Source organism: Lissotriton vulgaris, chromosome 5, assembly GCF_964263255.1.
Source record: "Lissotriton vulgaris chromosome 5, aLisVul1.2, whole genome shotgun sequence".
In the NCBI taxonomy this organism is placed as follows: Eukaryota; Metazoa; Chordata; class Amphibia; order Caudata; family Salamandridae; genus Lissotriton; species Lissotriton vulgaris.
The window spans coordinates 1,857,046,324-1,857,071,955 of record NC_141693.1 but is presented as its reverse complement, the minus strand read 5'-3'; the positions used below and the strand labels follow the sequence as shown (position 1 = coordinate 1,857,071,955).

The 25,632-nt window shown below is 45.7% G+C and overlaps 1 protein-coding gene across 1 annotated transcript in view; it reads left to right on the top strand.

The window, feature by feature from the left end:
- Positions 1-25,632, top strand: part of FBXL20 (F-box and leucine rich repeat protein 20) — a 658,452-nt gene that overhangs the window by 545,556 nt on the left and 87,264 nt on the right. The window lies entirely within an intron of this gene.

Here is a 25,632-nt window from a genome sequence, read left to right as displayed (position 1 = left end):
CAGGATTCTGCAAGTAGGCAGCTGAGTTCATTCAGGGAACAGAGTCACACTTGTCTAAAAAGAGTCCTTCAGTGGTAGTGTCATCGAAATTCAATGTTTCTATTACCCGTTATTTGCATAGGCAATTTCAATGCCTGACAGCACAGCGGGGGGTCGCGTGTGATCGCTTCGGGGCCTCACCCCTTAAAGTTGTGCTCAGAACTCTGTGTGCTTGTAGTGTGAGGAGCAGTCAGGTCACGTCAGGAAACAAGCATTTGCAATGCAATAGGTCTCGCATTTACGAAAGTTTGAGCTATTTGCATTGTAAATGTCATTGCCTTTTATTTACATAGATTAGTAATTTACAATGCTAATAGCTTAAACTCTCGGAAATGTGAGACCTATTGCATTGCAAACGCTTGTTTCAATTTGCTCCTGTTACTGTCTTTGCTAAATGGCTGCTTTTGATCCGTGAGTAGATTTAGTAGTCCCTCCTCAGTACCGCCTTGTAACTTCCCAGGAGTACTGGACCTTTTACTGAGTTGTTACTAAGTGTGTTTTATTTACATTCTGTGAGCCCTATTTTCTTAATTGGCTTTCTCCTATCAGCAGTTGCAGGCAGGGTTTTACCTTCCGAGCTAACATACAGAGCATTCCTTTCCTACCCAAGCACTTCTCCTACCCTTTTGGTTCCCCGCTTGTTTTCTTTTGATGATCCGGCAACATTTTCGCTTGTTTTCTTTTAATGATCCGGCAACATTTTCGCTTGTTTTCTTTTGATGATCCGGCAACATTTTCACGGATGCTGTTACTGTCTAGGTTGAACTATTGTTTAATTATCTTTGTTATACTGATTTAATACCATCTGCATATTTCTTTATAAAGCCTACACCAAGGTTCGAACCCAGGTCGATAGGACCAAAGTCGGCAGCTCTGTTCATTGAGCCACTTCCTTAACTTCTGTTCTTCTTTTTGGGAGGGCGCATGTTCGATGCACTTCCTCCCTCCCATCTTTGTTTCCTGCTCATCATTCTGCACTGCACTCTCCCTTTGATTGCCATCTGTGGGATGCCAAAACAGGCTCAGTCTGAGGTGAGTTTTTGTGCACTTGTGCAGAAATATACCTTCCCGTTTTTTGTCTGTGTGGATCACTGTCAGGTGTACAAAACAGAGGGTTTTTATTGTGTTATATTGTGCTTTGATTGTTGTGCTTTGATTGTGTAAGGCTACAGTCTACCAAGAGTTAAGTCTGCTTATGCAGAGTTCTTCCCGTTTGTAACTCGTACGAAGAAAGCACTACATGTTATGCAGGGTGGACGGGCAGTTTAGTTCGTGGGGCTGTAGCAGTGAGTGCTTTGGCCCCACAGGGATTGTGGGGAGCTCTAGTAATACATATACTGCATCACGACTGAGGATACTTACACATGGTAAATTAGCATACCATGGAAGAACAGGTTTTGGGCGTCTGCTCTGCAGGCGGATTAAAAAATACTTCGGTTTGGTAAGTGGGTGCATGACTTTGCAAGGCTTCATGCATTCGGCACAGGCCATTGGAGTTTCACTGGTAGTGTAGCTAAGAAATGGGTTTCTTGTTAGATTTGGCTACAGACTACTTTATCTCTCTGTCAGATCTTTTGAATGACAATTCCCATCTCATGGTATTGGCTGTTTTGTTGATCATTCTCCATCCCAGGGAGTGGCTGCTTCCAAATGCATGATGGGCTTTTTTTTACATTATCCGGCATCATACATTCACAACTCTGTCAAAGCAGTTTTTAGCTATCATCTAGCACAGCAATAGTCTTTTTATTGTATAGTCAGGAGCTGCTCAGGTCCTTCAATGCATGTATTACTACTTCACCTGTCATCAAACATTTTATTGGTGGATAAGTTGCCGGGTCATATTTAAGAGTATGTTAGCATAAATCTGAAAGTAATTATAAAAACATCATAGTAGAAGGAGCATGCCCGCAAAGCTGATTAAAAAATCTTAAAATGCTTAGGCCCTACACAAATCCAGTGTGTATGGCCTTCTATGAACATGCACAGGCAATCAGTGTTTCTTCTCTGACCATGGACCAACAGTATCCAATCCATAACACATAAATAAGACACATTTACAACAGTAATAGCTCTAACTCTCCTTTTAGTAACATCTAATCTAGATCTGGAGCTTAGCTCCTACCGGTTTGTTCTGTTTCGTCACCATAAACGCAAAGCTGTCCACACAGTTCCACGTCACCCAATTCTACTCCACCAAACCACAATATACAACCCAACACCACAATTATACACCACATACATCCAATCCACCCAACACAATTCAACATCATGCCACAAAATTAAACTCCACTACATATCACTCTACAACGCAAAACAACTTTTCACATAATTACACTTCATAACACACAATCCTACTCCCCATAATTCCAGTACTCTCAATACCACATGATTACTATCCACATAATTCCACTACACAAATCTATATTCCACACACAATTCCACACCACAAAACAACTAACTAATCCAATCCAACCCACATAATTCCACTACACCCCACATACACGCGTTCTATAACAAATAGGTAAATAACATTGTCATTTCCAATGGCAAGAGCTCGAACTCAAACATATGCGAGACAGATTGCATTTCCAATTCTGGTTTAGATTTAGTGGAAGCATCAGGTTTACACCACCATAACCTATTATTGCTTCACCAATGCAAATCTTACCTTGGTGGATTGTCTGACAGGTCACAGTAACAGTCACCCCACACTGTTGAGGTATTGCACGACATGGTGGACACCTGCTGGAAAAATCTGGAATGGCTCAGTGGAAACTGGAAATTTCCCATGCATTGTGGTAATTTGTATTTTCTTTACAAAAAACAAACTTCCTTTTTGGAAGTTTGTTTCCCTGGAACAAAAAAAATGTTTGCCCAATAGGAGCTTTAAAAATGGTGCCCCTGACAGGCAGGAAGGGATCCGGAAGAGATCCTCACACATGCTTCTATTCTAAATCGGGTTGATGGTCCTTCACAAGATATAGTCTCCCTCCTCCTGTTGAAATGCCAGTGTCCAAATATGGCTGTAAGTAATCCCTCCTGACATTGATGGATTCTCCTTAGCAGTGGAATTCTCAGAATATAGTTTCCGGGGCAGATCCTTTACAGAACATGTCCAGGTCTTACAAACCTCACAGATGCATCTCTTACAAGGCTGGAGGGCACATGCACAACCTACACATGCAGGGCAACAGGCACTGTCTCAGACTAAACTCCATATTAAGCATCTAGAATTTGTAGGCATAACTGTGACTCTACCATCCTTCCATACGTCATCAAAATGTATGCAGTTTTAGTTCAAACGTATAACACTATTGCTGTTCAGTATGGCACTGTAATATATTATGCCGTAAACAGAAAACCCCTCCCGAAAATTCTGGTTTTACGATTTTGTGCTCATCAAGATTGGGCTGTGAATAAGAATATACATTGTGTAGTATGTATACTACCATTTAGATGACCATTTGTGCATATATTACCATAATATGCATATTTTCTGTCCGTGGTTGACTGAATTTGCAGGTTTTTATTGCTCTGCTCTTCTCCCACATGCAGCAGATTTGTGATTCAGGTCCTGACAGCTGTGGTTCTCAGACCTTGACTGAATGTCTGCGTACTCATTGAGGAAGCTATTGCTAGAGCTGCAATTGGTTTTCACAATGAGGTGAAACATTTTTCTTCGCAATTCTTAGGGATTCACCACATTAGTATGTCTGCTGAGTTCTTGGAATTTTTTTCTTTACAGTTATAGGATCCATAAGGTCTGAAAGAACTACTAGTTAATGTTATATTTTTCAGATAGAACAGTTCGATTTCCTGACCTTCATTGGGTTGTTCAACTTTTAAATGTAACATTTCTGAAATATTACCTTATGTACTGTATCAAGTTTACATGCTGTTAGTGCTCTGTTGTCCAGCTCTTCTTTATCCCAAAAGGGGAGCTGGTTGCGATGTAAGCAGGACAGTTAAATGCTTGAGAAGGATTTGTGTGTGACCCAAGGTCAAATCTTAGGACATGCCATCCTAACCACACTTCATGGGCTGTTTAAACCCAGTTCCTATAATCAAGATGCTGGAGAATGGCTGGTTCCACCTTATGTGGACATTGTGCCTTCTAGGTTAACTGAGGAATAGCCCAGGAACATGGACCAAAGCAAATAGAGTGATGGCAATAGCATATCAGTCTGCTTCTGATAATGAGTTTGGATTATCTCATAAATATGCACTTTACATCATCTTTACCGAGGTTGTTGTTTGATCTTAACAATATCTCACACTTCACTCTGAGGAATTTTGAAATGCCTACTCAGTTCCTTTATCGGATAATAAGAGTTCTCCGCTCCTGTAAACCTACCACCTTCTGTATTTTTTTTACAATTTTCCAAGTTCCTGAACCTATAGTGTTTAATTTTCACACAGGAAATATTTGTATTTATTGTTGACATCTGTGTAATCTAAACTATGGTAATTTGCTTCTTCGTCTTTCATAAGAGATTGAATAACATCATATGTAAATTGAAGGGCAAACAATGCCAGTATCACAGAATACTGAACACAACTTGGCAAAAGAAATAACAGATGTGCTTATGAGGTCTGTTCTACTTGATCTATTGTTGGAAGATTTTGCGAAGCAGATTAAAACTGCTACCAGGCCAAGTTCCAGAACCAACACAGAGACAAATAGAAAAAAAACATAATTTCAGAGGCAACTGCCTACAAGAGCTGCAGTAGATACTGATGCTTGTTCAAAGGATTGCCACGGTCATCCAGTGAAACAGTACCAGCATTCATGCACAAACACTTTGTTTGTTGGATAGAATGAAGTTCTCCCCTAAACCTTTTCTTGCAATGAGGAATCTATCATGCAAACCATGCAAAGAACCATTAACGATTGGCCACAAGCCCATTAGGGTTAGCAGTAGTGTCCAATGCAGCATTCAAGACGTTGTATGTAAATCCCCATACCCTAAACGGAAAACAAATCTTTGTCAGGATTTGAATTTTCTCTGACCAGTTTGCTGTGATCACTGAAGTTTTAGGTACATCTCCCCCACCTCTTCAACTCTCCCAAACATCTACCCCATCCCCTTTCAATGCTGAGTGAAGAGGAAAATCATAGGTCATAGGACAAACAGAAAAAAAAGTTACTGAAAATACAAATCTTTCCCAACTCACCCAAATGCTCCAGCAGTAATGTTATGTTATAATCTACAAAGTTGAAACATTGTGATGTGTGAGGCAAAGGAAGTCACTATGCAGCTTTTGCAGGTCAAAAATAATACAGTGGAAACCACAGCAAAAGCTCCCAATGGTACAGTGAAGATGCCCAAGCACACCGGATTTGGACATTATTGCTAAATTCATACATTCAGGATAAGGTCATAAGATTATTTGATGGTAATTATTCTTTCCCCTCAAACAGCTGATAAAGCGTTGGTGGAATGCCTAAACCAATTTCCTGAGTATCATCATTAATAACCAGCTGATCATTTATTATCCTTTACAGATATTTATGTGCAAATATGGTTGCAAAAGGCGGAGTAGACTCCTCCTTCCAGCGCTTAACCAAGGAAGTGCATTGTATTCCCTAGTCAATCACAAATGGCACCATCACCAAATCAACATGACTCCACTGAGTCTATATCTCCTTTCTGAAATTCTGGTCAAGAGCCATATTTCCCCATTAGGGAGTTGGTGGTTCAACGTTAGCACACAAATTCATACTTTGGTATCAGAACATACAGAAAAGCGTGAATTGTTGAAAAAATAAATGCACCCCATATTTTGCCGATCGTGAAATATGTTTCATGCTGTAGAGATTCTACTTAATCAGAAAAGGTGGTATGGGAGTGTAGGGTTTTAGGGATAGATAATTTCCCAAATGAGTACTGAAGATACTTAAGAGTATTGATATGCCAGCCACAGTTTGTTTCTCCCTGGGAACCAATTCAGTTGTGTTTTGAAAATTAAAATACAAGAGAGTTGGACTCAAATAAAAGATAGAGGTGGGGCTCAAAAAGTTGCTTAGACAACAATTGGTAAATTAAAGCATTATCTTCTTGTTCTTGCATGGCAGTTTCATAAAATGTCCTCTGCTACAGCTGATGACCATGTAGTGTTTCGTTTTGTTCCTGTCCCCTGTCCGGCCTTTTCAGACCCTTTTATGGTTGTATGTCCAGAAAAGTCTTTTTTCAAGTGCGTCCTGCCGGGGTTTTATGTGGAGGCTTCCCAGAAGGTGTGCATATGGGATTTGAGTGCCTGTGTGTTAATATCTGAGGAATCCATTACTTGATCTCTTATCTCGGATCATGGTAATGTCACTCCTTCATTTGACAGTGTCTCCTGGGGGCAGGGCAAAGGATGGATGAAATAATGGTGCAGAACCTCTCTGAGTTTTGTATGGCCCTGGAGAGCTGCTTGTTTTACAGTGTTTGGTGCAAAGGGATTTGACATGTAGAAGAGTAAGTAATTTGCTCAAAGACATTGAACAACTGTAGAAAGGGCTCTTGGATAAATTGCTCTGTCTTCTGTGCTCTTAGAAAGGAGAATGGAGTCTGGTCTCTTTTCCAGTCAGGATTGTCTGGGTGCTTCAACTAAATTATTCTTTCCCTCTCTGTAATGGAAAGTCAGATTATAACAGTTAATACAGTAGTTCTTGCCGTCTCCCTATTTTTCACTACTTATTTTCTGTTCCGAATTCCAGCTCCTGAAAGTGGGGGTAAAAAAGTGAAGCTGTAGACGAATGTTTCAGTTCTTAAAATTGTGTGCGCAAAGCTGACTTGTGATATTCATGGGACGGCATTCTTTATCTGTGGAGTGCTTTAGTTTTCAATTTTGGATTGGGAAGTTGATCTTGTGTGAATTGTGTAATAACCCACCTCTTTTTGAAGACCATCTCTCCTCAACCTACTTTTTACTATTTTCCAAAATAGTTCGTACTGTATCCTCGCTCCTGGCAAGGTTTCAAAAAAGACATTAAGTCCAAGTAGGAAACCTACGGAGATGTTTTTTTCCACCCTTTACTTTCATCTCCAAACCCCTTTCTTGATTCCCATGGTGTTGCTCTTAAGATTTACTGTCCTTGTCTAGACTCACAATAGTGTTTGAGGCCTGTTCCTATCTAGTTATCCATACCCTGTTGCTGGCTTATAACTATCCATCAATGCATGGAGTGCAATTGGGGCTATAGTTGCTAGGCTTCACCATCTACTGTCCTGGTGCAGCAGAGTACCTCAGAGAATGGGTGCTGACGCTTCTCAGTAATGCATGGAGACAGCTCCATTTTTTTAACACTGGAGGGGTCCCAAACCAAACATACTGTGCAAAATTTGAAACATCATGTTTTCCACCTGTTAGATTTTTTTTTTCTACGATCGGGTTCAGGTGTGCACTGAGACTGCTCCAAGACAGTTGCGCTATTCTTGAATTTTATGGGGTCACATGGTTAAAATTTTACATCAATGATTTGGTGCTTCTGTGACTCCATGTCACTCCTCTACTTGGCCAGAAGCCTTCCGAAGAAGCAGACTACTTTTCAATTCCCTGGAGATCTTTCCGCACTGGCACCAGAGAATGTAGACCAACATTGATGTGCAACTCCAAGTAGCCGTGGTCAGATCACCAAAACATTTGCAATGTCTGGCTCTCCTCTGATCAAGATGACACTTCCTGAATGTTCTACATCTCCTTTTGCTCCAAGAAGACATTAATGTAACATAGAGAGAGAGGCACTGGGAACACCTCAAAATTCTCTCAACCTCCAGAATTTATTTATTTATTTATTTGTAGGTTTATATAGCGCTTGAATCCACTCCGACAGGAGTATCTCTGCGCTTTTTTGACCGGTAAATCAGCAGACATGATATGAAGATGGAATTAGATTTCATTTTTAAACAGAACAGTTTTTAGGAGTTTACGGAATGTTAGGTGCTCTTTGGATTGTCTTAAAGCCAGGGGTAGTTTGTTCCACAGTTTGGGACCAGTGGTAGACAGGGCTCTACCTCTGTGTCTGACCTTTTTGACATGAGGGACCACGAGGAGGAGATTGTTACTAGATCTGAGGGATCGTGCTGGAACATAAGGAACAAATGTCCGCTCAAGATAGATCGGTCCCTGTCCATTCAAGCACTTATGGATCAGGCAGCATATTTTAAATTTTGCCCTTTGTCGGATTGGAAGCCAATGTAATTGTTTAAGGAGGGGCTTGGAGGCAGTTCTCGGGGGGGCATTCAGAACAAGGCGAGCTGCCGTGTTCTGAATGACTTGTAGCTTATCCAGCACTCCTTCGTTGGCAGAGAGTAACAAACCGTTACAATAATCGATCCGACTAAGGATCAGTGCTTGAACAAGGGTTTTCCTTACTGAGTCAGGTAGAAGTGGGAAAACCTTGCGGAGCAGACCGATAGTATGGAAGCATATCCCTGAAATATAGCTGGTGTGTTGTTTTAGTGATAGGTCGTGATCGAGCTGAATTCCCAAATTCTTCACGCCCTGTTTAGGTTCAGGGACTGCTCCTAGTTCTGATGGCCACCATTCCAGAGTCCATAGTATTTTAGCCTCCCCAAATAACATGATCTCCGTTTTGCTGACGTTACATTGGAGATAGTTGGTAGACATCCAATTTGCCACTTCTTTCATGCCTGACGAGAAAGAGTTCCTAACCTCAGTGGAAAGAGTTTCGAAGGGGAAAAGGAGCTGCGTATCATCTGCGTAGGATACGGGGACAAAGCCGTACCTACGCAATACTCCTGCCAGGGGTGCCACATAGATATTAAAAAGAGTGGGGCTCAAACATGAGCCCTGTGGCACCCCCTTGGAAATCTCTATTTCCGCAGAGGGATATGAATTGCTTGGAGAAGAGGATTTCTTCGCTGCTAAAGAAGGCGAAGACGCAGGTCTGTCTGGAAACCCTGTGGCCCCGCCAACACCAAGCCAAGAAACAGTATCCTAAAGCAAGTCAGAACACGAGGAGGAAAAGGACATCATCACAGCATTGAAGATAGTTGGCCCTCTAAAATGACGCCCATGCTCTTAAGTGCCACATCGGTCTCCAATAACCATGCGAACAAACAGAAGTTGCACAAGAAGTCCCAACCTGATGTCGAACACCACTCACTCAGGAGTCTGGCATTGTTCCCCTGAGCATAGCCAAAGAAACTGCTTCCTCCAGGGCGGGCCTTCAATGCTTTCAGGCTACAATTGACAACAAGAGAAGGTGAATATGCCTCCATCACAGGGCATCAAGCCCCACTAGCTGTTGAGTCACACATGATCCAAGGGCACTGAGCACTGTTGCTCACACATGAGGCTGTGATCACAAGCACACAGTCACTGTGAAGATCTAGCAATGAGGAAGGTCCTCACTTATTTCTCTTTACAGTGATGGAACAGTAACAGCGAGTTGCAGGGCAGATTTGTTTCTGAGCCCATTTCTGCAACTGACCATCACCACCAATGCCTCTCTCAGGCTGGGGAGCGCATCTCAATGCTATGACTATTCAGGGTGTTTGTGTTCCTCAACACCATGGGTGGCACCTCTGTTGCCTAGAACCACTAGCCATGCGCTAGCCTTCAAAACCTTCTTTGAGGTATTTCGAGAGATAGTCTTCATTAGGATGGACTATATGACAGCTATATATTACTTGCAGAAATGGGGGCATGTTCTCCCCCAGCTCTGAGTGCTTGCACAGGAGATTTGCCATTGTGCGATACACCAGGACTTCCAACCAACACAGGTACTTCCAGCATTGGGAAAAGCTTCAAATAGACCAATCCCCCCAACCACCTACCCTCTCTGTCCCCACCCCCCAAATCCCTCCCCCCCGCCCCCCAAAAATGAAAAGGACCCAGACGCCACCACCAAGTACCCAAACCCACTATTCAGGGGCAATGCAGTACGGATGAAAAGGTAGGGGATCTTTGTCAGTGCTTATCCTCCTTTCCCAACCGACTCATGTGGTGTGGTAGGTGAGTAAAGTGTCTCTCGCCTTCATCCTTGTGGCCCATACCTGGGTCCGACAGCCCTAGTATTCCATGCTTCTGGAAATATCCATCAGTCCACACAATAAGCTTGTATAAGGCCGGACAGTCTCAAGCTGAGGTAACGCCAGATCAGATACCCAGACGCCCGGGCAGCTCAACCCAGCGATCTGGCACATGAGGTTAGATAACTGATCCTACCTCATGTAGGACCTTCCTCTTAATGAAAGACCTTTCTGTCAGAGGTGCATGGTCCCTGCACACAAGCCTATCATGCGTGAAAGTAGACCAAGTTTTTCTATTACCGCTGTGCCGCTGAAGGTTAAGGTCCAGGACATCATCTGCTATCTTTTATACTCGCAGGAATGTATCCAGTCTTGCCTACATGTCAGTACTCCTACACCTTGATGCCATAGTAGCTTATTTGCAAAATAGTGACCATTCATCCCTCTTTAAAATCAGTCGTTGAGGCTTTCATGGAGAGCCTTAAAAGTTGTACCTCCTGCCCCTGCTTGCAACCTCTATACAGTTCTCATGGGGACACCTTTTGATCCTTTACACTCATGCCATAAACTGCTCCTAACTAAGAGAGACTTTTACCTGCAGATTTCTTAACTTAGAATTATCCCCAGGCGTCAGATTAGATGCGGAAATGTTTCGTGAGCAGTACCCGTAGCATCATCCCGCGCGTTGAAGTGATGTCTGATGTGCCCACATAGGCGCCACCCCAGTGCACTGACGACCATTCTTTTCATTCCACGCCAGTCAGTACAGATCCACAAAAGAGCTACTCTCAATCACTTTTTGACTGACCTTTATTCGACCTTTTGATACATTGTCTCATGGTGTGGCAAGGATGTGTGCAAGGAAGGCTGGTTTTAATCCCTGTGATGCTTGTTATCGAAAAATGTCAATGACAGACTCCACCCTCGTCTGCTTCTGGTGCCTCGAGTACGACCATGTTGCCAAGCCATGTGTTGGTTGCTGCGCCATGCACCCCAAAGCCTTGAGGGAGCAGTCTCTAGCTTTTTGCTTCTTTGACGTGCAACACTGCAGACTCGCTCCACATCAAGAAAAAGGTCCTCGTTTCACTCCGAGTCATCCAGGCATTAGGGAAAGTCCTGCAAACGTAAAAAGAACAAGAAGTCAAAATAATCTTAGACTTCTCCCCGTTCTTTGAAGTCATCCGATGAGACGAGAGAACGTCTGCATATTAGGCCTGGCTCTGTGGTTGAGCATACACCTTGGTGTCTACTTGCCTCCCGGAGTTTCCTGGAGCTGAAGCTACCTCTGCCTAACTCTGGTTGTTTTATGAGACCATGCATCTCCTATTTGGGTGACCCATCACCGCTGGTGCACTCTTGGGCCCTGCCGGTTTGGAAGGCTCCCCTACTTGTCTTGTGTTGGCGGGTCAGCCCCCAGCGCCAGTTGGGCACCGTGGATCGATGGAGGGATCCGGACCAGTGCCGGTCGACCCACTTTCCCAAGACCGGCTTAATTGCTAACATCCCCTGCGCCACCGTCCCCGTTCACGCAAATGTGAGGCATTCCTTCCAGACCGGAGCCCTATACCTTTGGGCTAGGACTAGAGGATGAATGGGAGGGACCCTGACAAATACCAGCCCCTAGATGTCACAGAGGACACCTGGTGTGAGGATCTGGTGGACGCCAGTGTACTGGATGCCGCTCCAGGATACTGGCTGGGTCTCTCCTCCTAGCATGGCTATGGAGGAGGGGGTCCTCATTTGCAATGGTGGTGAGAAGGGCGGGTGAGCTACTGGACCTTCAGCTGTCATCTATGGCAGTCAAGACAAACGTCTTGTCGGAGGTGCTTCGGCTGGGAGTCACCCCATCTGAACCACTTCTTTTATTTAATGAAGCCTCATGGATGCCCTACTTGGTCCTGATCCAACACCTGGCCAAGGTCTTGTGTGAATAGGACAGTTGCCTGCCGCCATTGCTCCGCCCCACAGCACCCCACCCCGGAGAACTTGGTGGTCCAAGTCTCCACTTCCAAAATAAATCCTGGCACATTCCAAACACTCTGAAGGAAGGGAATCCAAGAGGCTGGATACCTTGGGGAGTAAGATATTTTCTCCGCCAGTCAGGCACTGCGGTCATTGAACCGAGCACGCCTTTTGGGCCTATGCTCTCACTCACTCTGGGACTCTATTGCACAGGTGCTGCCTAAGGTTCTGCAGAAGGCCTTTGCCATACTCTCCCAGATTATGACTTGTGGGACAGGGGCAGCTAAGTTCAGCATACGTTGTGGATTGTATACGACAAGCAGTTATCTCATCGTTGGCCGTTTTGTGCCTCGCTTGGTTGAGAACCACAGGCTTTTCAGGGGATGTCCTAGCCTCACTTATGGACATGCCCTTTGATGGCTCCCGTCTCTTCAGAGATAAGGTGGACTCAGTGCTGGATGGTTGAAGGATAGCAGTGCTACTACCAGGTACGACCTTTCTATGGTCCCTTGCCAACTCCAGTCAGCCTTCGCACTCCTTTTTGTGGCCACGGGAGAAACTCCCAGCCACGTCTTTCCTGCCCAGTCACCACGGCATGCAAGCTTCCCAGTTCCTGCATGGCCGAGGACGCAGTACCCACAGACCTCGTGGGTCAAGTATCCAGAGATTGGGCCAGACAACCCCACCCCCACACCCCCAGGCAGCAGCAGATTCTAAGCCTTTTTAGGTTTCCCTCCATCCCTCCCTGGTGCAGCAACGCCTGCACAGTGGCAAAATTGCCGCCGCGGTTAAGGCGTAAAGCTTCAATGGGAGCTGAACTCGGTTCTTACCTTTCTGATGTGTGCTCTATTTGAGCTGATTCATACTTGCCCTCTTTGGCATCTCACCATCAAGGCGGCCTTTCTTGTAGCAATAACATGTGCCCGGAGTGTCAGTGTACTGCAGTCATTGTCATCTAAGTCTTCATACATGTCTTTCTTCCCAGACAAACTGGTCCTTCCTACTGGTGCATCCTTCTCACCAAAAGTCATCACCCTCGTTCCAAATAGGCCACTCTATCCTCTTGCCTGCCTTTTACGGCTCCACCTCTTACCTTTAAGGAAGAGGAGAGACTACACTGACTGGGCCCAAAAAGAGTGCTGCTGTTCTACCTTTACCACACAAAACCATTCTGTGTGGACGATCAACTCTTCATGGGATATTTCGGAGCCAAGAAAGAGAAGACCTTGCAAAAATGCACCATCTTCTGATGGATGGTACTCTGTATTAATATCTGCTATGCATTGGCCAAGAAACAGACCCCTGCGAGTTCACACGTTCATTCCACTAGAGCAAAAGCTGCAACCTCTGCGTTAGCACTTGTATGTTCGGTTCTGGACATTTGCCTGGCAGCGACGTGGATCTCTCTGCACACGTTCACCAAGCACTGCTGCCTGGACAGTCAGGTCTGTCGGGATGGGTGCCTGTTCCGTCCTGCACAGCTTTCTGGGTAAATTGTGTTTGCAGACTCTCCTCTGGGGAGGTATTGCTTTGGTATTTATTCTGAGGTAAGGAATCTGTGACTAGAAGTCTCTATCAGATGGACAAGTTACTTAACAACAGTAATGCTTTATCTGGTAGAGATTTTATCTAGCGGCAGATTCCTTACCGACCCACCAATCCTCCTCTCTCTGCAAACAGAATTCTAGGTAGAGGGCAGTTCCTATTTCAGGGCGCTAGTTCCACACACCAGTAGTCTGTTCTTTGTAGCTCTGCACTTCTTGCGTGGAAAGTTGCGAAAAGAAACTGATGTCAGTGCGCTTCAGGTGGTGCCTGTATATGCACCGCGAACGTCACTTCCGTCGCAGATGACGCCACACAGCCAAACAAAACACAAAAGTCGGTAGTAATGTCTGACTGATCGCAACTGAGAAGACCCCAGGAGATGTGTACAGTTCTAGAGCTGAGCATGTGGTACTAATTGAAAGCTGCTTCATCAATAAGTGGTCTAAGCCCTTATGTCATTAATAGGTGGGGCATCACAAACAAAAAAGCATTGGTCACTGCAATGCCTCTGTCACAACTCCTAACATTACAAACAGGAAAGATAAAACCAGGATTAACCTGAGGGCTGGATGCCCGTTTCCTATTAAAATGCAATGGTCTGACTGGACTTTAAGATGGACAGAAAATATGCAAGAAGTTCCCAAATCTTGGTCTCAAAACTGGAATTCTGCCTACTAAGGGGAGGTTTGCAACACGGAATCTACCTAAATCAGCTATACACCCATTGCAGCATCTTCACATAATCTACAGATCTCTGGTTCCTGTGTCAAGAGGAACAACTCAGCATTTCACTGGTCTTCAAGGCGGTGAACGATTATCAGCTCAAGTCAATGGTTAAACCACACTAACACTTTATCAAGAAACATACTCGTTCAGCTAACCACAAACATGACTTTTATTCTGTGAAACACCTTTTGTAACAGTCTCTCTGTTCATGCCTAAAAAGAAAAAAAAGAACAGAATACTGAACAAATCATACATTTACCCCCAGACACACATATGGGTTTAATCCATTGTTTTTTTGCTCACCATGCCACCCCAGTTTGGTGCCCTAAAAGACAGCAGATTACTGGTTGGCCAAGTGAGAATCAGATGGGCAGGTTTTATTCAGAAATTCATGTTCAAAGCCCAACTTGTACTTCGTACAAACAGAAAATTTACTGAAATGCAGCACATTATTCCAATTCATCTAACTACTGTGCTAAATAGTCTCACTTCCTGGACTTCAGGAAACACACAGCTGTCAATCAATGTAAAACTCTAGACCCTCCGATGGCATATCCCTTGGTTATTGAAAAAGAAGGTGGCAGGATTGAGCAGTCATGAAACAGAACAGCAAGCCAGAGGACTGGCCTCCTACAAAGCATCTCCAACTGGTGCCATTGACATGTACAGGACAACTTCACTAATAAAAGAGGGACAGCTGGTTAGCATCAGATCTCCTCAGGAGATTATGTGGGTGTTCAAGACGGCTTTCAAATAGCCAGTTTGTTTTTACAAGCTATTGTGCTTGTTTGTGGCACTTTCTCTTCAGAATCCCCTGCTCAGAAACCTCCTACCGCCCCCTCCCCCTTCAAAAGACTTCAGATGGCCCCTCACTCCCCAGTGCAGGTGCCTGCCAGCATCACTACGGTACCCAGTGCTAGTGACACCTCATACACAGACCCCCGAACACACACATACTTCAGAATCACTCGAAAGAGCATCTCGTGGAACCAAGCAACTATTTTAACCTGTTACCAAATCTTGGAGGACGTACAATGTCTTGTTTTTCCTCTTTTTACGGGCTTCCTCTCCCGGATTGATGCTGATACATCCTGTTTCTTAACGAACTTATTGTTTTCCACACCCTTATTTGTTATTGATTATATATGTTCTTGTATATTGACTTTTCGCCCTTGCAATATATCGGTCCTCCTGTGAACTCCTGGACCTTGTTCTTGTTCTGCCCTACTTGTCTCCCTCTCTTTGTCCCTGAATATTTGCAAAGCACTCCAATATCCTCTTGGGTCATATTCGCGCTATATAAAACTCTATGAATAAATAAAATTCGCCTAAAATGGACACTCTACGAGGCACCCTCCGAGCTCCGCTGTGTGGCCCATACTTACTCAAAACCGCAACTCTGCCCCCATCCCTTCTACCCTGAGAAATGTGGTGCCAAGAGAGGTTTATAGACCTGGTGTTCCCCATCACGCATGAGGCAGAGCACTCTTAAGAAAATAAGATGTACCGGTAGGCGCGACAGCGCTTGTTGTCAGATCTTTCTCTGCTGCCTCCAGCTTTAACACTGCTGTGAATTCACTAAAACGATTGTCACCCACTACAACTGTCTCATACAGTCCTACAGCAAGCACAAACTCTTCCAGCCATTAACAACTAAATGGCCTCCCAGTTATCCAATCACCTTCGGAGCTCCTTGCAAGTCATCAGGGGTTAAGAGGCGCTACATGATTTCTCAGTTCCATACAATATGTAACCGGGAGCTTTGATGAGTATACTATGTGAGACCCTCTGGTTTTTTTTGTGTGTTTTTTTTACATGATCCTACTGGTTGTATTTATGGTTCGAGTCTCACCGCTCTGGCGCAGGAGAGGCGACATGTTTGTCTCCCACACACCACCCGCCCCGCCCCCTTGCCTTGTGCAAACACGTATGGGGCCGCGCATTGTAATCTCGGTGGTAAAGCTTACTTTCGCGACACCACTTCCCTATCTGGGTGCCCTCTTGCCGCCCTGGGACCGGCCGAGCCTTCTTTGTCCAAGCCAGCTCTTATCTGCCCTCTGCACGTTTCCTGCCCATGTGCTGCCACTTTCTTGAGAGGGTTCACCGACAAGAGTCGGTGGAGGGGTGGGGAGTGTACGGACAGTCCAGAGTCCTCGGTTAAAAAACGGCGCCAAGGTTGCTCTATGTGTGGAACCGCTGCCAATTCCCCTCTCTGTGAAAGTGCCCGGCCTGACCTCAGACTAGGAGCTGCTTCCGACAAAATGTTCTGTGCCCTTCCTGCTCTGTCCTCTTGTGCCCTCGGACTAGAACCACTCCCCACCTCCCCCTCAAAGTGCATGCAATGCCGCAACTGCTACAAACAACAGTTTGTACTGCTTTGGCTTCCTCATGTGGCCAAAAGGTCCAAGTGGTGAATAACATTTGAAAAAATCAGCGATACTCTGTTTAAACCAAGTCAGCTGATTTGCAGTCGGTAGGGTAAAGTCGGACAGAGTCGGTTTTAACCGAATTCCGGACAGCCTAGCCATATTCAATCCTTGATATGACTAAGGACTGAACTGCCAATGTGAGGTCTGACGTGGTAATGAGTGGTTACACTTTTCTAAGGTAGTTCAGGTGAAAACTGGCCCTTTTTGCCATTGATTTGATGTGGCCTTTCATGTCTAGGTTATCAAGCATTATTCCTAGTGATTTGGTCAAGTCAACTATGATAGTGGTGCGGTTTAGTGCAGTGATCAGTTTGGTGATTTTCCTTCACATCTGCGAAGCTTTGTGTAGGGGATATTAATAGGAATTCCCTTTTTGCGCATTTAATTTCAGATGATTGCTAGTTAACCAATGTAATTTCACTTTTAAGGCCTCATTCATTGTCTTGATCTCTTCCAGTGACGAGATCTTGATGTAGATCTGAGTGTCATCTGCGTACATGTGATAGATGTTTGCGTGCCGGAGAATTTCTGTAAGGGGTTCGACCTATAGATTAAATAGTGATGGAGATAATGTTTATCCTTTTGGAACTCCAATCGAATTTTAAACCATTTCAGAACATTTCCAGATAATCCCATCCTGTCTTCAAGCCGGGCTAGTATTTTTTCATGATTTCCGTGTCAAATGCAGAAGACAGGTTAAGAAGAACTAGTAGACATGTTTCATTGTGATCCAGAGCCTGTAGCGCATCTTCCATTATATGTAAGATTGCCGTTTCCGTACTGTGGCCTTGTCGGAATCCAGATTGGCAGTCGTCCAAGAGACCGAAATTAGTGAAGTGGTGGCTCAGTTGATTCTGCATGTATTTTTCAAGTAGTTTGGCTAATAGTGGAATTCAGGTCATATAACTTGAAGGTCGACAATTGTGCTTTATTTTTCGTCATATTTTGAGCGGTGTGCATGGTAGCATCATACTGTGATGATAATGGGCTAGCGAGGTTTTCAGCTGCCATCCGGAGTTCTCTTTCTAGCGAGTTTGCCTTGTCTGCGAAGAATGTTGAGAATTCCTCGCAGCTCAGTTGAGTTTTTGTTGCTTCTTGAGCAGATTTTGCCAATTTATTGGATTGTTGTTTTAACATCTCGAAGAGTTTCCATGGTCTGTTTTTGGCATTATCCAATTCAGATCTAAAAAAATCCTTTTGGATTTGAGAATGCTTTTGTTGTAGTCTTTTCTAGTTTTCCTTCGAGTTTTTAGCTGGCAGGATGATGGGTGCTGTCTCCTTATTAGGTCTCGGCTAGCGTAGGCTGCGCTTCCACAGTCTCGCTGGAGAGATTTTATCAGCTAGATTCATCAAAGTCCCGTTTTGCGAGTCAGTAATAGCGATTATTAAGGAATCTCTATTACAGACTCGCAAAAAGGGATTCATGTACAAATTGTAATTTTTTTTGCGATTCCTACAGCTTCCTTATTTGCGATTAGCTAATTGCTAATCGCAAATAAGGAATAACTCTCCAGTCATCCCTATGGGCCCAAAGGCCCATATGAATGAATGGGATGACATATCAATGTGCGAATCGCTATTAGCGATTCACATTTTGACTTTGCGATTTCAAGGGTACAGGGGTGTCCAAAGGACACCCTGTTGCACCCCTGAAATGACATTGGACGCTGGTGTTATGCACACACGTGTGTGTGTGTAACATACAACTTAGAAAAATGCACTTAAGTGCATTTTTCTAACGGCCAGATTCATGAAACGAAAATCGGCTCGCAAAGGGCCAGATTCTGAGAATCTGGCCCTTTGCAAGCGCAATTTTTGCATTTGGGATTCATCATCCCAAATGCAAAAATCGCTATTATATAAATCGCAAATTTGCGAGCAATTGCATTTAAGGAATCTCTATTTGAGATTCCTTAAATGCAATTCATGACACATTTAAAAAATGCGAATTCGCAATTTTGGGACGCTATTTACCGCGAGGTCAAACCTCGTGGTAAATAGCGGAAACTTAGAAAAATGCACTTAAGTGCATATTTCTAAGTTGTATGTTACACACACACACATGTCCTTGGGACATGTGTGTGCGTAACACCAGCGTCCAACGTCATTTCAGGGGTACAACAGGGTGTCCTTTGGACACCCCTGCACCCTTGGAATCGCAAAGTCAAAATGCGAATCGCTAATAGCGATTCGCACATAGATATGTCATCCCATTCATTCCTATGGGCCTTTAGGCCCATAGGGATGACTGGGGAGTTATTCCTTATTTGCGATTAGCAATTAGCTAATCGCAAATAAGGAAGCTGTAGGAATCGCAAAAAACATTGCGATTTGTACATGAATCCCTTTTTGCGAGTGTAATAGCGATTCCTTAATAATCGCTATTACTGACTCGCAAAACGGAACTTTGATGAATCTAGCTGTAAGTTTCCGCTATTTACCACGAGGTTTGACCTTGCTGTAAATTGCGGCCCGAAATTGCGAATTCGCATTTTTTAAATGTGTCATGAATTGCATTTAAGGAATCTCAAATAGAGATTCCTTAAATGCAATTGCTCGCAAATTTGCGATTTATATAATAGCGATTTTTGCATTTGGGATGATGAATCTCAAATGCAAATTTGCGCTCGCAAAGGGCCAGATTCTCAGAATCTGGCCCTTTGCGAGCCGATTTTTCGTTTCATGAATCTGGCCGTATGTGCCTTAGTAGTGAGGCTTTAACCCGCCCCTCTTCTCCATTGGCTGTCTTCCTAAACTGCAGCCAGCCATTGGAGAAGAGGTTTGTCTGTCAAGGTAAGCCCTGTCTTTTTTGGATTGGGGGGCGTGTTTTTTCTCTGTGACGTCCTCAGTCCAAAACACGCCCCCATCACGCTGCCTGCACGCCCAAATAAACACTGCCATTGGTGTTCCTTATTAACCAATCAGAGGGCCGACTGGCGCGTGCAGGCAGCATGAGCAGACAACAGGCGGATAGCAGCACTTCTCAGAAACGTGTTTGTACTGGGCGGGGAGGGAGGGGGGCAGGAGAAAGAAAAACACGCCCCCCAATCTGCAGAGGACGGGACCCGCACATCTGCTCATTTTTATCCCTAGTGGGTGCCCACCCCACCAGGGACCTTGCTGCTATTCCGATACCCCTAGCTGGTGCCCACCCTGCCAGGGACTTTGCCTTAAAGATGGTGCCCACCCCGATAAACTCACTGCCGCTGGCCCAGCAATCACCGGCCGGGCTGCTGCTGACATCACATGGCTGCTCGCGCTGGGATTGGTCCCAGCCGCGGGTGTTGCCCCACAACGAAAAGGAAGTTGCCTGTGAAAGAGAGGATGGGGGTCTAGCCCGCCTCCCAGGACATCCTGGTACCAGAGAGGAGAAGCAAGCCAGAGTCTGCTGGGCTCCCATGACTGGGAGAGAGCCCCGCCCGAAGAGGAGTGTCCCAGGAGGCTAAGAAGCTGTTCCGCGCCTTGCTGGTCTCCCGTGTGGAGAAGCAGACCAGAGATGCCCCCTCCCGCCGAGAGAAGCTGTGTAGCACCGGGGGGATAGGCCCCGCTGGTGCCAGCAACCCGGTGAGAAGTCACACACAGCCCGCAACCCAGGAGCGAGACGCCTCCCAGGAGACCAGCAGCACAGGAAAGCCCGGTGAGTGAGGCTCGTTGGCGAAGGGGTGGGAACCTGGCGAGCTATGAGGAGGCACTCCGAGGAAGAGCCGAGGTGAGCGCGGGTGCCTGCGGCCCCCCCGAGAGACTGGGCGGCTTGGGCAACCCTGAGTGCAAGAATGACGAGACACAGTGAGGCAGCCGGCGACCGCATTGGGCAGCGTTGGCCCTGGGCTAAGAAAGGGAGAGAACGCTGGCGAAGCTGTAAAGAGCAGTGGCACTGGAGGGTGATGTGAGCGAACGGAGGACAGTCACACGCTGCTGGAGAGGGGGGACCTGGTTTGCAGAACAGGTTTGAGAATTGGCCTCACTGACTACCCCACAGTAATGCTGTAGCGGTGGATTGTGATTGTGATCGCTTTTCTTGCCTCTATTCCCTGGTTGTGCTCTCTTTTCTTGCCTCTATTCCCTAGTTGTGGTCGGTTTTCTTGCCTCTGATCCCTGGTTGTGCTCGCTTTTCTTGCCTCTGTTCCCTGGTTGTGATCACTTTTCTTGCCTCTGTTCCCTGGTTGTGATCGCTTTTCTTGCCTCTGTTCCCTGGTTGTGATCGCTTTTCTTGCCTCTGTTCCCTGGTTGTGCTCGCTTTTCTTGCCTCTGTTCCCTGGTTGTGCTCTCTTTTCTTGCCTCTATTCCCTAGTTGTGGTCGCTTTTCGTGCCTCTGCCCCCTGGTTGTGCTCGCTTTTCTTGCCTCTGGTTGTGCTCGCTTTTCTTGCCTCTGCCCCCTGGTTGTGCTCGTTTTTCTTGCCTATGTTCCCTGGTTGTGATAGCTTTTCTTGCCTCTGTTCCCTGGTTGTGCTTGCTTTTCTTGCCTATGTTCCCTGGTTGTGATAGCTTTTCTTGCCTCTGTTCCCTGGTTGTGCTTGCTTTTCTTGCCTCTGTTCCATGGTTGTGATCACTTTTCTTGCCTCTGTTCCCTGGTTGTGATTGCTTTTCTTACCTCTGTTCCCTGGTTGTGATCGCTTTTCTTGCCTCTGTTCCCTGGTTGTGATCGCTTTTCTTGCCTCTGTTCCCTGGTTGTGCTCGCTTTTCTTGCCTCTGTTCCCTGGTTGTGATCGCTGGCAGAGGTGGGCGTGTGGTGAGGGGCAGTGGGTGCCCAGGGCATGGACACCAGCGCACCGGCTGACCTGGACTGAGGGAAACAACGGGTGAGCTCTGGGATTTGGTGGGGGCCTCGAATAACCCATTTGTAAATAAGGAGAGTCCCCGGGGTGAGGGTGTGTGTGTCTCTATGGCTTTGTGTGTGTGTCTCTGTGTGTGTCTCTCTGTGTGTTTGTGTGCGCGGCTCTGTGTGTGTGTGTGTGTGGCTCTGTGTGTGTGTGGCTCTGTGTGTGTGTGGCTCTGTGTGTGTGTGGCTCTGTGTGTGTGTGTGTGTGTGTGTGTGTGTGTGTGTGGCTCTGTGTGTGTGTGTGTGTGTGTGTGTGTGTGGCTCTCTGTGTGTGTGTGTGTGTGTGTGGCTCTGTGTGTGTGTGTCTCTGTGTGTGTGTGTGTGTGGCTCTGTGTGTGTGTGTGGCTGTGGCTCTCTGTGTGTGTGGCTCTGTGTGTGTGTGGCTCTGTGTGTGTGTGTCTCTGTGTGTGTGTGTGTGTGTCTCTGTGTGTGTGTGTGTGGCTCTGTGTGTGTGTGTGTGTGTGTGTGGCTGTGTGTGTGTATGTGGCTCTGTGTGTCTCTGTGTGTGTGTGTGTGTCTCTGTGTGTGTGTGTGGCTCTGTGTGTGTGTGTGTGTGTGTGGCTCTGTGTGTGTGTGTGTGTGTGTGGCTCTGTGTGTGTGTGTGTGGCTCTGTGTGTGTGGCTCTATGTGTGTGTGTGTGGCTCTATGTGTGTGTGTGTGGCTCTATGTGTGTGTGTGTGGCTCTATGTGTGTGTGTGTGTGGCTCTATGTGTGTGTGTGTGTGGCTCTGTGTGTGTGGCTGTGGGTCTGTGTGTGTGTGGCTCTGTGTGTGTGTGTGTGTGTGTGTGTATGTGGCTGTGTGTGTGTGTGTGTGTGGCTGTGTGTGTGTATGTGGCTCTGTGTGTGTGTGTGTGGCTCTGTGTGTGTGGCTCTGTGTGTGTGTGTGGCTCTGTGTGTGTGTGGCTCTGTGTGTGTGTGGCTGTGTGTGTGTGTGTGTGGCTGTGTGTGTGTGTGTGTGTGGCTGTGTGTGTGTGTGTGTGTGGCTGTGTGTGTGTGGGGGGATCTGTGTGTGTGTGGCTCTGTGTGTGGCTGTGTGTGTGTGTGTGTGGCTGTGTGTGTGTGTGTGGCTCTGTGTGTGTGGCTCTGTGTGTGTGTGTGGCTCTGTGTGTGTGTGGCTCTCTGTGTGTGTGTGTGTGTGTGGCTGTGTGTGTGTGTGTGTGTGTGTGTGTGCGGCTCTGTGTGTGTGTGTGTGTGGCTGTGTGTGTGTGGCTCTGTGTGTGTGTGTGGCTGTGTGTGTGTAGGGGGGCTCTGTGTGTGTGTGTGGGGCTCTGTGTGTGTGTGTGTGGGGCTCTGTGTGTGTGTTCGGCTAGTTTTCTTGCCTTTGCCCCCTGGTTGTGCTCGCTTTTCGTGCCTCTGTACCCTGGTTGTGATCGCTTTTCTTGCCTCTGTTCCCTGGGGCGTTACTGAGCAGAGGTGGGCGTGTGGTGAGAGGCAGTGGGTGCCCAGGGCATGGACACTAGCGCACCAGCTGGCCTGGACTGAGGGAAGCAACGGTGAGCTCTGGGAAATGGTGGGGGCCTCGAATAACCCATTTGTAAATAAGGAGAGTCCCCGGGGTGAGGGTGTGTCTCTCTCTCTCTGTGGCTTTGTGTGTGTGTGTGTGTTTGTGTGTCCCTGTGTGTGTCTCTCTCTGTGTGTGTGTGTGTGTGTGTGTGTGTGTGTGTGTGTGTGTGTGTGTGTGTGTGTGTGTGTGTGTGTGTGTGTGTGTGTGTGTGTGTGTGTGTGTGTGTGTGTGTGTGTGTGTGTGTGTGTGTGTGTGTGGCTCTGTGTGTGGCTCTGTGTGTGGCTCTGTGTGTGGCTCTGTGTGTGGCTCTGTGTGTGTGTGTGTGGCTCTGTGTGTGTGTGTGTGTGTGGCTCTGTGTGTGTGTGGCTCTGTGTGTGGCTCTGTGTGTGTGTGGGGCTCTGTGTGTGTGTGTGTTGGGCTGTGTGTGTGTGTGTTGGGCTGTGTGTGTGTGTGTTGGGCTGTGTGTGTGTGTGTTGGTCTTGGCAGTGTGCAGGCTTGAGTAAGGTTTAGGTCTGCTAAAAAGTCTTGAGTACGTTGACCTGTTTGTCATTATCTTTCCAGTTTAAATTAAAGTTGCCTAGGAATATATCATTAGTGTGAATGTTAGAGTTAGCCGTGATGATCTCCATTAACTGGAAAGAGGCATTTTTGCCTGGTGGATGGTAGAGTGCATGCAAGTTCCATCTTTGATTATCTACAGTTCTTATAGCGAGACCGAGGTATTCACAGGATTCAAGAGGGTCGGATTGTAGTTGGATTACCGCGAGATCGGAGCGGTGTATGCTATACCACCTCCTGTTTTATTTAGTCTGTCTTGTCTCACAACGGTATAATGTAGGTGCACCCGTAGATCCATGTAAGCCATGTTTCTTTTAAGATTGTTACATCAACTGCCTGACTAATGATGAGGGCAGCAATGTCTGAGCGATGTTTTGCTGCAGAACGATAGTTGAGCAGTAGGCATAGAAGTGATTTCCCTGAGATACCATAGTTCATCTCTTGAATACTGGCGGTTAACTGGACTTGTTTTAGGTTCTTAAGTTTTCTGTTACTAGGCAAGGGCATTCTGTTTGCGTCAATCGGGACTGATCTAATTTCCACACCTCTGCTGATGTCTGTAGACTCATATGAGAGGAGTAGGGCATAAGTTTCATCATCCAATAGATAAAGTGTAGATTTGGACAGCAAAAGCAAAACATTGGCCACCTCAGATTGAGAGCATAACCCGGATAATGGTGGTTTCTTTCAGTCCACATGGCCTCCTAATACATGTAGAATCTCCGATTTGTCTGAATAGCTCTCTGCAACACCAGCTTCCTCTTAATTTGGATCAACCACAAGAGCCATAATATTAATTGAAAAAAAAGTTATCCAGAAAAGATTAAGGTGACTTTTTGGTAATTGCTTCATAAATCTAGTTACTCCAACGGTCTCTAATTTCTCAGAGTTTTATAAGAGCAGCTTTCTAGTGATCTCATTACTAGCTTAGGAATTACATTCCATATAAATCATGTGGATTTGAAAATGATTATAGTTTTGGTAATGAAGGTGACCCTTTCTCTTCTCCCAGATATTGCGATGGACATCATATTGTCAGCTTATTTGAATAAGTAAGGAAGGGTCACAATTTTATTCCTTATGGCAGTTCGCTGTCCAGCTGTGGGGACTAGGCCTAGCCGAACTGCATATTTTTCATATCCTTTTATCTAAACGAGAAAAGAACATTGTTGGATGTTCTGAGCGGCCATTTGCCATGCTCATGACAATAAGGAGATGGCTCAATCTTTCAGTTCTTCTTAAACAAGTTTGATTTCCTCTGACTGCTGTCTGACAGTTAGCAATCACCAAGGGTCTGAGTTTGTTTGTATCATTGAGCAGGAAAGAAATCCCTGAGGCTATTCTGGGGAATTGGTTTATTAATTTCCACATAGTACCCCTATTTTGCAGACCTCTCCTAAAGTTCAAGAACTCCATAAATGTGGCTATGTTCAACGAATTTCTAGAGTGTCCTCAGTTACCTGGTCTCTTGGTATTTCAAGAGGGACTGATATTCCCTCCCTCCTGAGAGCTGCTGTGCTTTAGAGTCAATTAAGTGTCAGAAACCAATATTACCATGTTCTTTGTAAGTGAATATAGTTTTGATTCCAATGCTCACCAATATCTTCAGGTAAACCAGGTGTTATTACAGGGTATTTTCCTACTCTACCTCCTCCTCTGTATTCTCTTGACTTGCCTCTCTTTAAGCCATCTGAATCTGTTGCATATTTATGCTGTGAAACGTTACTTCTTGGAGCAATTTTTTGCAACTCTTTATTTTCCCTTTAGAAGTGATGAGTAGACTTACAGGATAGGTTAGAATCAAATAGTTCTGGAAAGCTGTCAAAATCATCAGGGTGTGGTTATAGACCTGCAACTTGGCGATGTCCAGGGGCCATTTTAACTTTAAGGTTTGTTAGGGATAGAGCTGGGAGAAAGTTGGAAACCTTGTCAGTTTACAATCCTATTTGAGGTATGGAACTTTTTTGTGGCTCAGGGGGTCAAGATTTAACTTAGTATAAGAGATTAGAAAGACGTACACGAGGGTGTTGCAGGTGCTGGGAAACTGTCATGAAATATTTTGCA